This window comes from Sus scrofa, chromosome X, assembly GCF_000003025.6.
Source record: "Sus scrofa isolate TJ Tabasco breed Duroc chromosome X, Sscrofa11.1, whole genome shotgun sequence".
In the NCBI taxonomy this organism is placed as follows: domain Eukaryota; kingdom Metazoa; phylum Chordata; class Mammalia; order Artiodactyla; family Suidae; genus Sus; species Sus scrofa.
Genome location: NC_010461.5, coordinates 10547690 through 10561782, shown reverse-complemented (window position 1 = coordinate 10561782; position 14093 = coordinate 10547690). Strand labels below are relative to the sequence as shown.

Here is a 14093-nt window from a genome sequence, read left to right as displayed (position 1 = left end):
ATTGGAGCTACAGCTGCCAGCCTGCGCCACAGCCACGGCTGTGATCCGAGCCAGATCCGAGCCGCATCTTCGACCTACACCACAGCTCACAGCAACACTGGATCCTTAACCCACTGAGCAAGGCCACAGATGGAGCCCGCAACCTCATGGTTCCCAGTCGGATTTGTTTCCACTGCACCACGACGGGATCTCCTTCTGCTCACTTTTTAATCAGGTTGTTAGTTTTTTTAAATGTTGGGTTGTATGAACTGTTGATATATTTTGGACATTAACCCCTCATCAGTCATATCATTTACAGATATTTTCTCCCATTCAGTAGATTATTCTTTGCTGTGCAAAAGCTTTTAAGTTTAATTAGTTCCCATTTGTTTGTTTTTGCTTTTATTTCCCTTGTTTCAGGAGACCGATTGGAAAAAAAAAAAAAAACTATGATTTATGCTTAAGAGTGTTCTGCCTGTGTTTTCCTCTAGGAGTTTTATGGTTTCCAGTGTTATGTTTAGGTCTTTAATTCATTTTGATTTTTTTTTTTTGTATATGATGTTAGAAAATGGTCCGATTTCATTAGTTTACATGCAGCTATCCAGTCTTCCCAGCACCATTTACTGAAGAGTCTGTTTTTTCTCCGTTGTATAGCCTTGCCTCCTTTGTCATAGGTTAATGGACCATAAGTGTGTGGGTTTACTTTTGGGCTGTCTATTAATTTTTTTTTTTTTTTGTCTTTTTGTTGTTGTTGTTGTTGCTATTTCTTGGGCCGCTCCCGCGGCATATGGAGGTTCCCAGGCTAGGGGTCGAATCGGAGCTGTAGTCTCCGGCCTACGCCAGAGCCACAGCAACGCGGGATCCGAGCCGCGTCTGCAGCCTACACCACAGCTCACGGCAACGCCGGATCCTTAACCCACTGAGCAAGGGCATGGACCGAACCCGCAACCTCTTGGTTCCTAGTCGGATTCGTTAACCACTGCGCCACGACGGGAACTCCTAATTATTTTTTTAATAGAACAAAACACACAGATAATTTCATTACTTTGTTTTCATGTTAGTTAGCTGGGATATAACTTACCTGTAATGGACCCTCCCCAAACGTTAGTATTTCAGCATACTAGAAGTTTCCATTCCCTCTGATGTAAAAGTGCCAGATGGTATGGTGGCTCTCCTCTGATAAAAAAAGTCAAGAGACCTAGGCTTAGGCTGTCTTTCTGTCATACTTATAACTTGGTTTCCATTTTATGGTTCAAGAGAGCTGCTGTTGTTCCTGCCATCACCTTCACATTCCTGCTAAGATGAAAAAGAGAAAGTTAGGCAAGCCCTTCTCTTAAAAGCAATTCTTGGGAAATTGCACGTGTTACTCCTCACATCCCCTCGGTCAGAAATTGGTCATATGATCACACCTAAGTGCAATTGATTCTGGGAAATGTAATCCTCTGCTGGGCAGCTAGCCAAAAATATTATTACTGTAGAAAAGGAGGGCATAGATACTAGGAAAAAAAGGAAGCAGTGTCTGCTACACTTAGATTTTAAAAATAAGTAAAATTATGAAAACATCAAATGTAAACCTTCAGATTTTTAAAAATCTCAACTGTTGGAATAATTTGATTTTTTTTCTTTCAGAATAATGAAATTCTTGGAATCCATGTTCCATATTAACATTACAGATGTAAACCTTTAAAAAGTCGAGGTAGCTTTTTATCACTAAATCCATGATGGGGAAAGGAAGAGTTTTTCAAGTAGCTGATAGTGTTAACACATTTTGAATACAAATTCCCTTGCTTTGGAAAATGTTCCAAATTGGAGATTGTAAACAAGATGGAGCAGGAAGATACTGAAGCATTTATTAACATTTGAACAGTCTTTTAGAGGCCTGGCTCACCCCTTCTTTGGATTCACATTTTGGCTAGTGTAAATGGAGGAGGGGTCCTTTTTACTAACTGGAAGTTCCATTCTATTTGGAGGCCGAGCCCTACTTACTGTAAGATCTGGTGTAGTGGTCTAAAAAAAACCTGAAGGTCTGGGATGTGTTGTGTTCTCTAAAAAGCCTGAAAACTTTTTATTGTCAATATTTAATGCTTTTCACCTGAATAAAAAGTAACATATATATGTATATATAAATATAGGTATATCTCCGTCCCTGTTCCTGTCCACAGGGGACTGGCTCCAGGACCCCTCCCATAGTTAGAAAAAGCAGTGGATACTCAAGTCCCTTATATAAAATGGCTAGTGTTTGCATGTACCAAACACATTCTCCCCCCCCCCAATTTTTTTTTCTTTTTTTTCCCCCCCAATATTGAAGTTCTCGGGCCAGGCATTGAACCCATGCCACAGCAGCAACCCGAGCCACTGCGGTGACAGTGTGGGATTGTTAACCTGCTGAGCCACCAGGGAACACCCCCATGTGCTGTTTTAAGTCATCTCTAGATAGAAAGGAAGTACTATGTAAATAGCAGCCTGCAGGCAGAAAATTCAAGTTTTCCTTTTTGAAACTTTCCCGACTCTCTTTTTCTGAATATTTTCAGTCTCATTTGAGCTGAATCCTTAGATGTAGAACCTACGGATGTGGAGGGCCGGCCCTCGTCTGTTTTCCTCACACTGATATAAAATGGATTTAGTGATTTCACCCCCCCCCCAATCCCATATGGGGTTTTTTTCAGGCCAAGATGTGGGAACAACATAAAGTGGAAATTTAAAGTTTTCCTCTTAAAGGAGCCATATGGGGACTCATTTTGAAATAGCCCAAAGTGGATCGAGTGTAGAAAGTGATCCTTATCTCATTGCATGCATGACATGCAGTGACCGTTTCTTAGAGTGACCCAACTTTCCACAAAGAAAACAAATTCTTGCTAAATTTCCTAAGCTAAATAAGTACTCCACCTATTTCTTTGATTGGGTAACTCCACATTTCTTCCCCTTTCCCCACCATTTCGATGATCATTTTAAATTTTTCTTCCACATTGGAGATGATCCTGACCTTCTTGCAGTTGTGTCTGTCAAAAAGATGGTAACAAAAGCATCTCGGTCCCTAGTCTCTTATTGTTTGAGGCCCGAACTTCATATAAACATCAAAGTAGGTTTCTGCACTTGGCTCTTAGATGCAAATAGAGCATCCTTTGTAAAACCTGCTTTAAACAGTGACTGCCATTAAATCTTTTATTGGCTCTTCATTATTTTGCTCTCTGAACCGGAGAGAGTTTTTTCAGCAGGGGAACATAGAGCAATAGAGAAATTGCAGAAAAATTGTCCTCTTTTCTCTAATGGAAAGCAGTGCTTTCCAGAATTCACCTTTAGAGGTAGGAAAGCTGGTATTGGGGATTTTATGCTCGGATTTGCTGTAAATGAAGCCTGTGATGATTTGGTAAGATTTTTTCACTTTTGCCTTGGCCTCAGTTTTCTCAGCTATGCAGAGAACAGAGTGAGCAGATGCAGGAAATAATGAAAGTCTTCCGTGGTTGGCGTCCAGGGAAGGAATTGGCATGGTAATGTCTTAAGTGCCAGTTGGAGGCCGTATTTCAGGCAGGCTGGGCAATCAGCTCCTAGTCGGTGGATTTCAGGTTTGCCTTATCGTGAAACCGTTTTCAGCTTTTTGGAAACAAATTACATCCTCAACATGCAAGGACATGTGCAGTGGCTTTTCTTTGGGAAACATTTTTGCTTGACTTGACTCTATTCTATGGGTCACATATTCCAGTTTATAGGTGAGCCTGCCATGGTAGGTTTTGCTAGGGACATACCCAGTGAGATCATAGAGATAGACCTGGAATAACCCCCTTTGTGGTCTTCTGTTTCAGTAGAGCTTGAGATACACTGTAAGCTGTTAAATGAACATGGCAACAGAGTCTGGAAGTGTATTTGGTTTGGAAAGTAATTGTAAGAGGTGAAGATGCTGGACCTCTCATGGCCTGTTGAGCAGTATTTTCAATACGAGGATCACTAGCTATTTCAGTTTCAATTGGTTGAAAGTAAATGCAGTTCTTCAGACATAGCCACATTTTATTTATTTTGAATTTTTTTTTTCTTTTTTGGCCGCCCCATGGTATATGGAGTTCCCAGGGATGAGATAGCACTATGCCAGGCCGGAGCTTGAACCTGCATCCCAGTGCTCCAGAGACACTGCCAGTCCCATTGCACCACAGTGAGAGCGCCGTGTCAGTCACGTTTTAAATGCTCAGTGGTCACATGTGGCTGGAGGCCGCCATATTGGGCAACACAGATGTAGTGTATTTCCATCACCATTGACAGTAGGCACTGCTAATCTACAGTTTGGCACCCAGGAAAGAACTCATTCTGGTATAGCAAGGAGGAGGCTTGGAATGGAAGTCAAGAGATGAGTCTGTTCTAATGTGAGACCTTCAAAGCCCAGTGACATTTCTCTGAAGCATTCTAGCCCTCAGTGGCTGTGTCAGTATCGCAACCAGTACTTCTGCGTGCTTTGATAGGTTTTAGTGCTAACATGAGGATCAGATGTAACATCGTCGTTTTCTGGTGTAGAGAGTGGCCTTTGGAGACTGCTGGATTGAAATACCAGTTACCTAGAAGTAGATTTCTCTGGGTCTTGATTTTTTAATCTGAAAAACAGGGACATGGAGGTAGCAACTTTGTATCATTAGATGGTAAATGGTTTCATATACATATATGAAACATATACCTGGCCCATGGAAAATACTCAGTGTTTAAGCTGGTATTATTGCTATCATTATTACTATTATTATTTATTTCAGCTATTGAAAAGTATGAAGTTGCTATCAAAAGGTTGTGTTACAAATGATATTTTCAGTTGGCTGGTGCTTTCTTTTTCTTTTTTTTTTTTTTTTAGCTATTTCTTGGGCCGCTTCCACAGCATATGGAGGTTCCCAGGCTAGGGGTCGAATCGGAGCTGCAGCCACCGTCCTACGCCAGAGCCACAGCAACGCGGGATCCGAGCCGCGTCTGCAACCTACACCACAGCTCACGGCAACGCCGGATCCTTAACCCACTGAGCAAGGGCATGGACCGAACCCACGACCTCATGGTTCCTAGTCGGATTCGTTAACCACTGCGCCACGACGGGAATTCCGGCTGGTGCTTTCTGTGTTTTTTAAACCTCTTTGCACTGTGGAGTATAAATACACCACATGATAGCTTCTTAACGCTTATGTTGTCATGCATAAATTAAGCCACTTTGGAGAATAAATTATTTAGGACTTTAGAATGGCATGCTCAAGATTTGTTCTTTGATATTTCGGCTGTATCACTGGTTCTTCGCAAAAGAAATTAATGAGCTTGATGTCCGCGCTGAGCACTGCTCGAGCCACACCTCCTTCAGTGCTGTCTCTCTCCACTTCCTTACATCGTGGAGTAAAGTAATTCACAAGGGCCGGTATTCAGTCTGGAAAGGTGTCCCCACACTGCACGGGTGCCTTATCCTTGGTCAGTAGGCGATTTGACCGAAAGAGGAGGGTAATGCCGAGACCTAGAGCTCAGAGTCCAAATTGTACTTGACACCATAATCCCTGGCCTCCTTGTGGATGAAGGGGGATGTGCGCTAGCCCGGTGGTTCTCAGCCTAGTGACACCGATCCCATGTGGCATTTGTCCCATCACCTTCGTCTCTTCTTACCTGTGACAGTTCCTCGGTTTTTGCTTGTCTGTCCTGACCTCTACTCTGTTGAAGATATTCATTGGGTAGTGTGTCTCTCCACCTGGGTCTGTCTGTTGTCTCATGATGAGGTTAAGGTTATGCATTTGGGGCAAGAATGCCACAGGGCATCTGACATTGTGCCCATGGCAGTGTAGCCTATCAGAGCACACATGAGGTTGATGCATCTCATTGCTAGTGACGTTACCCCTGACCATTTGGTTAAGGATGCATCTGTGGATTTTGATGTATTTTTGTGAGATCAAAATGGATGCCACTCGTGGGCCATGTTTCAGTGGAATTATGGTCAAGCATTAAATGGGTTCGAACTGCTGTGCTTTGGGCATTGATGTGAAGTTTGAGACTTTTCTCCTTTTAATCTCATTTGTACTCTCAGTGATGCCTTTTTTTTTTTTTTTTACCATTTTCAGAGTTCTGCCATGAGGGTCAGTTGATAAAGCAGATAATCAAGCTGTTACAAGTGTGTGTAAAGTAAATATGAGTGAATATGCTACAAATCAAGACTTGGGAGTGTCTCCTCTAGAAAGGAAGTACACAAAGGTTAATAGGTGTTCTTTGAACTAAGTTTTTCTGCTAACTTTCAAAATCAAGGTAAAGCCATTTTGGAGGTGAGATAAACCTGAGTTTGAAGCTGTCTTTTAGCGGTTGAGTCATTGTCAATGTCAGACAAACTTATATCCGGATCCTGGGATTGCCCCTCACCCGCAAGCAATTTAGCTTCTCCAAGCTGCAGTCTCCACTGGCGTCAAACCTCCTCTGGCTTGTCTCGAAGAGGAAATGAGAAGATGGAAGGGGTGTGCCAGGAACCAGGTCTGGACATGGTAAGTGCCCAATAAATGCCAGCTGCTATCTGCGATCATATTCCAGGCAGGCCCTTGTGGCCTCTTAAGAGTTGACAGAGCACGAAAGGATCAACAGTTAGCTTTATGGCCTAATTAATCTGCAATTGGGTTGTAGAACTCTAGCAGGAGACAGAGAAGCAGAAAAAGCACACAGACTCTATTGTATATGTCTCCCCTCAAATTTAAGTGCGTTCAGATCCTTCTCAGGTTAGTGATCTTGGCTTTTTATGCCCATCCTTCCAGAGTCTTTCTGGGAAGGGCTATAAAACACGAAAGAGCATCCTCCCCCATAACTACCACGTAACTTGCTAACAAAAGAACGATATCCTGAGATTGGCTTATTAAAATTGTTCTTTTGAATCAGTTTGGGGGGTAATCTGATCATCGAAGGGAGTCTGTGAACTTGGGTGATGAATTGCTTTGTCAACAGCTACTCTGTTGTTGGAAGTACTAGATGTTTCTAACGGACTTAATCCTAAAATGTGAAGGTCATGAGGCTGATTTAAAAAAAAAATACTAGAACTGCTCTATTTCTAAGAAGGTAAGGTCAAGTTAGGTGTGAGTTTGGAAAAGAGCAGAATTACATGACTGGTGTGCAGTAGAGCCAACTGAGTTTAAATTTTCATCTCATTGTAAATTGTTATTTCAGACTGAAAAGCTCTTCATAGCTTAGCTCTATGAGAAATGGTTTATTTTTATTATGTATCAAATCTTCCGAACATGGTGGCCAATAGAATCAGATTAATCTCTCGCCTCCCCCCCACCCCGCCTCCCCAATAGGGACATGGTGTCCTAGAAACAGCCAGACCTATACTAGGTTCCATTTTAGTCCTGAGCCTCCAAAATGGGTCTTTAGAATTAAATTTGGCTATTAGCCCAGATTTACTCAAAATTTTAACAAGCACTGCTTTGTATCTCAGCATCCCCCCCCACCCCGGCCCCCAACTTCGTAACTGGTTAGGGGAGGGGATGTGGGAGGAGGCACATGAACAAAAAACAAAAGCAGCTGCTGGAGAGAAACCCCAGTGAAAGAGGGTGAAGAAAAACAATTTTGCCACAGCAGCTGCTCCGATTATCAAAAGAGGAAGCCCTTGCTTTACAATCACATTTGATCGCTCTAAAGTTGCAAAGGTTTCTAGCTCTTCTTTATTTGGTTAGAAGCAGAATGAAGTTTGTCTAGGAAGCTGGTAGATGGAGGCATAAGTGAAACTGATAGGAGACCAGGGACTCTTGAATCAACACAGCCGTTGATTTTAAAATTCTGAACCGTTGTTTAATACTCAGCTTGAGAATGAATTCCGGAGGTTTGTTTTGTTTTGTCCTATCCCATTGTTTCAGGCCACATCTTCTCACATCTGAGATCCCATAGAGGTTTGGAAGCTTGTAACAGCAGAATAACAAGTACACGTGGTCTGAAGCCGGGCAGATTGGGAGGGCAGGCAGCCTGGGAGAACTCTGCTCCATTTCGAGGGATGCTCCTGTTACTGCAAGATGCATATATGGCCGGGCTGAAATTCAGCCTTACGCGGGTTAGCGTGAAAGCGGCAGAATGGCTAGCTGGATCAGAAAATTCTTTCTTGGAGCTGCTCATTTCCATGTTGTGCATAGATAGGTTATGCATGTGCAACGTGTTCATTGCATTTCTTCATACTGTAAGAGAGTTCTGCATTTTACCAGGGAGCCCAGTCCCAAAGGCAGTTTTTATTGTAGTATTGGGAAGTATTCCATGTCAGCGCCTTAGTCTAAGAGAGAAGGCAAAGAACTAGAACAAACTGTGGAATAGAGGCACATCTGAGAGTCCGAGGCCTTGAGGATGGATGTAGCCTCTGATGCTTGCCTGGCCAAGCCCTGATGTCCCAGGGGTTTAGAGAAGCCCCAGCTCACTGATTCTAATTCAGGATTCAGCAACTCTTTTCTGTACAGAGCCAGGCGGTCACTATCTGTCACAGCTACCCAGCTGTGCTTTGTAGGCCAAAACAGCACTAGCTGGTCCGCAGTTGAATGGGTGTGGCCATGTGCCAATAAAGCTGTATGTATGATCCAGCTGCAGGTCCGATTTGGCCTTGCTGACCCCTGGTCTAGAGCCGGGGCTTCTAAAGGGGTCCACACACCTTCAAGGGGCCTGTGGGAAGAGAACTCAGGAGGAAATGGGATACGAAAAAAATACACCCCTGTTTTTACTCACCTCCAATAGAAACTTAGCATTTGCTTTCACATGAATGTGGGCCACGCTTCAGTAGACCCATGACTTTGCTGCGTGAATAGAAATCACAGATACATGGGCACATCCTGTTTTGTCTCTGCTTAATTGCGCTGCACAGGTATTGCGGTTTTTACAAATGGAAGGTTTGTGGCCACCCAGTATCAAGCAGGTCTATTGGCGCCATTTTTCCAACAGCATTTTTTATAATTAAGGTCTATGCATTTCTGGTGGCATAATGCTATTGGATACTTAATAGATTGGTATGGTGTAAATGTAACTTTGATATGTACTAGGAAACCGAAAAAAATGTGTGTGTTGCTTTATTGCAGCGTTTGCTTTGTTGCTGTGGTCTGGAGTGGAACCTGCAGTATCTCTGAGGTCTACCTGTATCCATATCTCTATAGTTGTTGCAGGTATCTCCAAATGTTGTTAACACTTGTCACGTCTTTGAAGTTGTACATGATACCCTAAGCAGCATTAATAAAGAAAGAACATACGTACTATACATGCATGTATAATTACGTATTACATGATGACATAGAAAGCTTTGACCTTGACATTCCCGTCTGGTCGGACACACCGGTTAACAGCCAATGGAGTGCCCTCACTTGATCATACTTTCATGTTTATTTCTTTTAATCGAAGTGTAGTTAATTTACATTGTGTTATTTCAGGTGTACAACAGAGTAACTCGGTTGTACATATACATCTAGTTCAGATTCTTTGCCATTATAAGTTATTACAAGATATTGAGTATATTTCACTGTGCTCTGTAGTACGTCCATGTTGTTTATCTATTTTTATATATAGTAGTGTGTATGTGTTAATCCTAGATTCCTAATTTGTCTCTCCACCACCCATCCCCTTTGGTGACCATAAGTCTGTTGTCTATGTCTGTGATTCTGTTTCTGCTTTTGTAAATAAGTTCATTTGTATCATATTTTATTTATTCATTTGTGCCATATTTTAGATTCCACATATAAGTGATATCATATGGTGTTTGTCCTTCTCTGTCTGGCTTACTTCTCAGTGTGACATTCTCTAGGTCCATCCATGCTCCTCCTCCCATCTTGATGGAGCCCCATCCTTAATACCTTCTCAATGGGATTGGCTCACATGGGCCCCCTGCAGTTCATCCTGTGTCACTGCAGCTCATGTGCTCAGAGGGCACTGTTCCCTGTCCTTGGGATTGTCAAGTCTGTTGGGATTTTAAAAAGACAGGCTTCTCTGTGATTGGATTGGCATTTGGTTGTGAGTATGCATCATGAGCCCTGACTATGGTGGGAGACAGAAGCCTGACTTTATTCTGGTTTTCTTAGTGATTTTCTGCTGGCCTTTGGGCAGCTCGTTTAGTGGGAGCTGTTGAGGCCGAGGAGAAGGCATTCTGGACAAGGGTCAGAGGCCTGAGTGTTAGCACTGTGACTTCCTCTGTCTATCTCATGATCTTGGGAAAGCCAGTTAGCCTCTGTGTGCTTAAGTAAGCTTGTTGAAAATGGGGTAATACCCTCCCCGAGGAGTAGATGAGACAGTGTTGGGCAATCACTTTCGGGCAGGCCATTTTCATTAGCACAGTGGCGGAAGCATGCTGTCTCTAGCTCAGAGTGGCTGAGATGATTGAGTGAGATAATCAACATAAATGCTGAAATAAATCCAATCTACTTTAATGGAATCACCTTTAATAACAAATTAAGTGAGAGGAAACATTCCTGTATCTAGGCCTGGTGTATTTCCCACTTGTTTTTGAAGGCACCCATTGGCAGATAGGAATGAAGACCTTAGTAAAGAGGATCCTATTTGTGTTTTTGCTGTAAAGGATGTGCATTAAAGGAGACTGTACTTCACTGACAGTGGACTGAGTCTGGAAACCACACACTTGGACTCCTGTTACACAATCACCTAATTTTCTGCAACCACTAAGAGCCTGACCATCATATAGGAATTCTGAACTCAGCCCAACAAATGATGAGGCTTGATGGTAGTAGTTTATATTTCTAGCGTAACCTTCTTTTGCCACCTTCGCAATTAGAATTCGGCAATTCTTTTTTGAATATAGAACTTTAAATCGGAGGTTCGTTAATTTGTAGTGAGAAATAAAATCCGCAGGCCGATTTTGGCCTTCAGAGTATCTTTTTCTTGGTAGGGAAATCTCCATGGAGTCTAAGTTTCAGGACCAGGTTGAGCAGAGAGCAGCAGGAAAGAAAATTCACCAAGTTCCTGGCCCCATTCTTGGGGGACTGTGTCCGTCTTCAGGTTCAAGTGCACATTGTCTGCCAAAGTGTATTTGAACATGGAGTCCCCACAACAAGCATGCAAAAATCTTGGGGTTTGGCACCATGACCTTGTCTGGCTGGCTGGACTTAGGGAACAAGGGCTCTTCGTTTCTGGCAGGTCTAGTGGAGGAGTGAAACCACATGACCCTGAAGTTCCTTCAAATGCAATGACAGGAAGAATGGGTTGAGCAAGAGTAATTTTTGTAGACTCAGGAGACTGAATCTTCTTCTTTTTCAGTCGAGGAAGTGGCACATTCCAGACTGCAAGACAAGAAACCAAGGAGACGAAAGCTAATAAAAACCTGAGGGAGGAAATGAAATTGTCTCTCAGTTGGTAGAGGTGGCTGCCTTCCCCCACGTCCTTCTTGGGTCTGTAAACTGCCTTTGTGTTTCACATGTTTATTTTCTATTTTCTCTGCATCTTTATAGTCACCTTAATGACCATTTTCTGCCAAGGCAGTAAAGTAAAGCATGTTTCTGATAGGGCACTGCTTAACTCATAGAAGGATAAAGGTTAGACTTCCTTCAGGGTCATGAGTCAGTCTGTGGCCAGACTGACCTTCAGCTGATGTTTTCCAAGCACTGGCCCAGGTCATCTTGTGATAGGTTATCTCACCTTATCCTCGGAGCCATCCTGTGTTCAGAGATTTAGGAACGGGGCTCAGCAAGGTAAAGGGATGTTGCGAGTCATACAGGAGTTTGCATATAAACCACTCTGTGTAAGTCTGGAACCCTCTCCATAGCTGCCTCCCATGTTCAGCACAGTGTGTTACATGTGTGAATTCTTGAACTCTGGAAACTTGGGAATGGTGTGAAATGCTATTAGTTTGAGGCATTGTCTTATGGGAAAATGGGTTAGATGTGTCTGGAGGCCTGACTGTAGCTGATGGATCTGATTCTGAACAAAAACATCCTTCAGAAAAAGGAGCCGTTCTTTTTATAGAACATCCAGGATGAAGAAACGAAGCAGTCTGGGGAATCCAGTCCATTCCACTCCAGCCCTGTTTTGAAAGCATGAATGTGGTCCACTGAGATTCATGGAGTAGGACACTGTGGAAGCGTAATGGGAATTTCACATTTGCTTATGTTGCATTTTCTCTCGATGAAGTATTCGGTGAAAGGAGAAAACTAGACGCAACTGAATTGGGCAGAATTGGAACACGCCTGCGCTCATAGCTTCTGCATCTTTTTGCTCCCACGTTCCCCCCACTTGGGGTTGCAACCTTCCCTCTGACTTCAGGTAGCCCCCCTTCCCCATCTTCACAGTAACTCATAAGCTCCAGCCCCTCTACCACCCACCCCACAAGCACCCTCCGGGTCTTTATTCAAGGTAAAGTGAAATATTTATATTTAGAGAAATAACTTAATCGCTTACCCTGTGTAAAATGGCATTACGATTTTCATTAGGTTTCTCTTTTTTCTTATATATGGCACCGATGAAGATTTTGAGTATCATGTCCCTCACTCCATTTTTTTTTTCTCATAAGAACTGTCTGTGTTTTTTACGGTTCATTTTGGAAAAGAAGGATGATTTTAGGACTGTCTATGTGGTGTTACAGCCCTCATCCTTCTATCTGACTTCACCCCGTTCAATACCTTACTTGGGGGGTGAGAAGTACTCTATGGCAGGATATACTAAAGTTCTATTTATGATTTTCTCTCAGAATCCAAACAGGGAGTAGATGGATTTGCCGAAAAACCCCAAATTAATGACACTTAAAAATCTGACATAAAATTGATAAACAACAGGGATTTACTGTATAGCACAGGGAATGATATTCAGTATCTTGTAGTAACCAAAGTGGAAAATAATCGAAAAAAAAGAGAAAAATGTAATCTAATCACTTTGCTGTACTCCTGAAACCAACAAAGCATTGTAAATAACTATACTTCAGTGAAAAAAATAAATTTAAGAGGAGTTCCCATCGTGGCGCAGTGGTTAACGAATCCGACTGGGAACCATGAGGTTGCGGGTTCGATCCCTGCCCTTGCTCAGTGGGTACATGGCTCAGATCCCACGTTGCTGTGGCTCTGGTGTCGGCCGGTGGGTACAGCTCCGATTCGACCCCTAGCCTAGGAACCTCCATATGCCGCGGGAGTGGCCCAAGAAATAGCAAAAAGACAAAAAAAAAAAAAATGATAAAAGAAAAAATAAATTTAAGAATCTTAAAACTGGAGAGAATGTTTAAAAGGAAAAGAAGCGTTCCTGTTGTGGCTCAGTGGGTTAAGAACCCGACACAGTGTCGGTGAGGATGCGGGTTCAATCTCTGGCCTTGCCCTTTGGGTTGAGGATCGGGTGTTGCTGCAAGCTGTGCATAGGTTGCAGATGTGGCTTGTATCTGGTGTTGCGGTGGCTGTGGCAGGCTAGGGGCTGAGTCACAGCTGCAGGTGCCGGCCTGCACCACAGCCGCAGTAACCCGGGATGCAAGCTGCATCTGCAGCCTACACCGCAGCTCATGGCAACACTGGATCCTTAATCCTGAGGAAGGTCAGAGATCGAACCTGCAGCCTCATGAATACTAGTCAGTCAGGTTCTTAATCCACTGAACCACAATGGGAACACCCAATTTTTGTCTTTCATGAATTTTTCTTTGTCCCTTTACCATGGTATTGATTCTACTTTTTTCTTTTTTCACCACACCAACAGAAATGGGAGTCCCCAGGGCCACAGTGGAATTTGAGCCACAGCTCTGACCTACGTGCAGCTGTGGCAAAAACCAGATCCTTAACATGCTGCATCATAGCAGGAACTCCATTTATCCTATCCTATTTTTTTAATCGAAGTATAGTTGATTTACAATGTTGTGTTAGTTTCTGCTGTACAGCCAAGTGATTCAGTTACACGTATTATACTCTTTTTAAAAAACAAAACTTTTTCATTATGATTGACCATAGGACATTGAATATAGTTTTCTCTGTGCTATACAGTGGGATCTTGTTTATCCAAGAGATCACTTTTTAAAATCAGTGTATCTCAACCTCTTCACTACCTTTAAAACTTTTTTCTTCCAAAAAGAATGTTTAGACTTTTTTTTTTCCCTAATTTCCTCCCTATGAGAGGTGAATACCACAGACACACTGTGTAATATGTTTATGTATGGTGTGTATTTCTGCTTTCTATGTAATAAGAGTAAGGTTTTATTTTGCCCCTCA

The 14093-nt window shown here is 42.7% G+C and overlaps 1 protein-coding gene across 5 annotated transcripts in view; it reads left to right on the top strand.

The window, feature by feature from the left end:
- The window catches only part of GPM6B (glycoprotein M6B), a 153273-nt gene that overhangs the window by 20986 nt on the left and 118194 nt on the right, over positions 1–14093 (top strand). Inside the window, exon 1 of one of the 5 annotated variants that reach the window (XM_021079591.1) lies at positions 6036–6446. The exons of the other annotated variants lie outside the window; for them this stretch is intronic. The gene's annotated coding sequence lies outside the window, so the exon portion shown is untranslated. Of the gene's footprint in view, positions 1–6035; positions 6447–14093 lie in introns of those variants that run through there. 5 annotated transcript variants of the gene reach the window in all.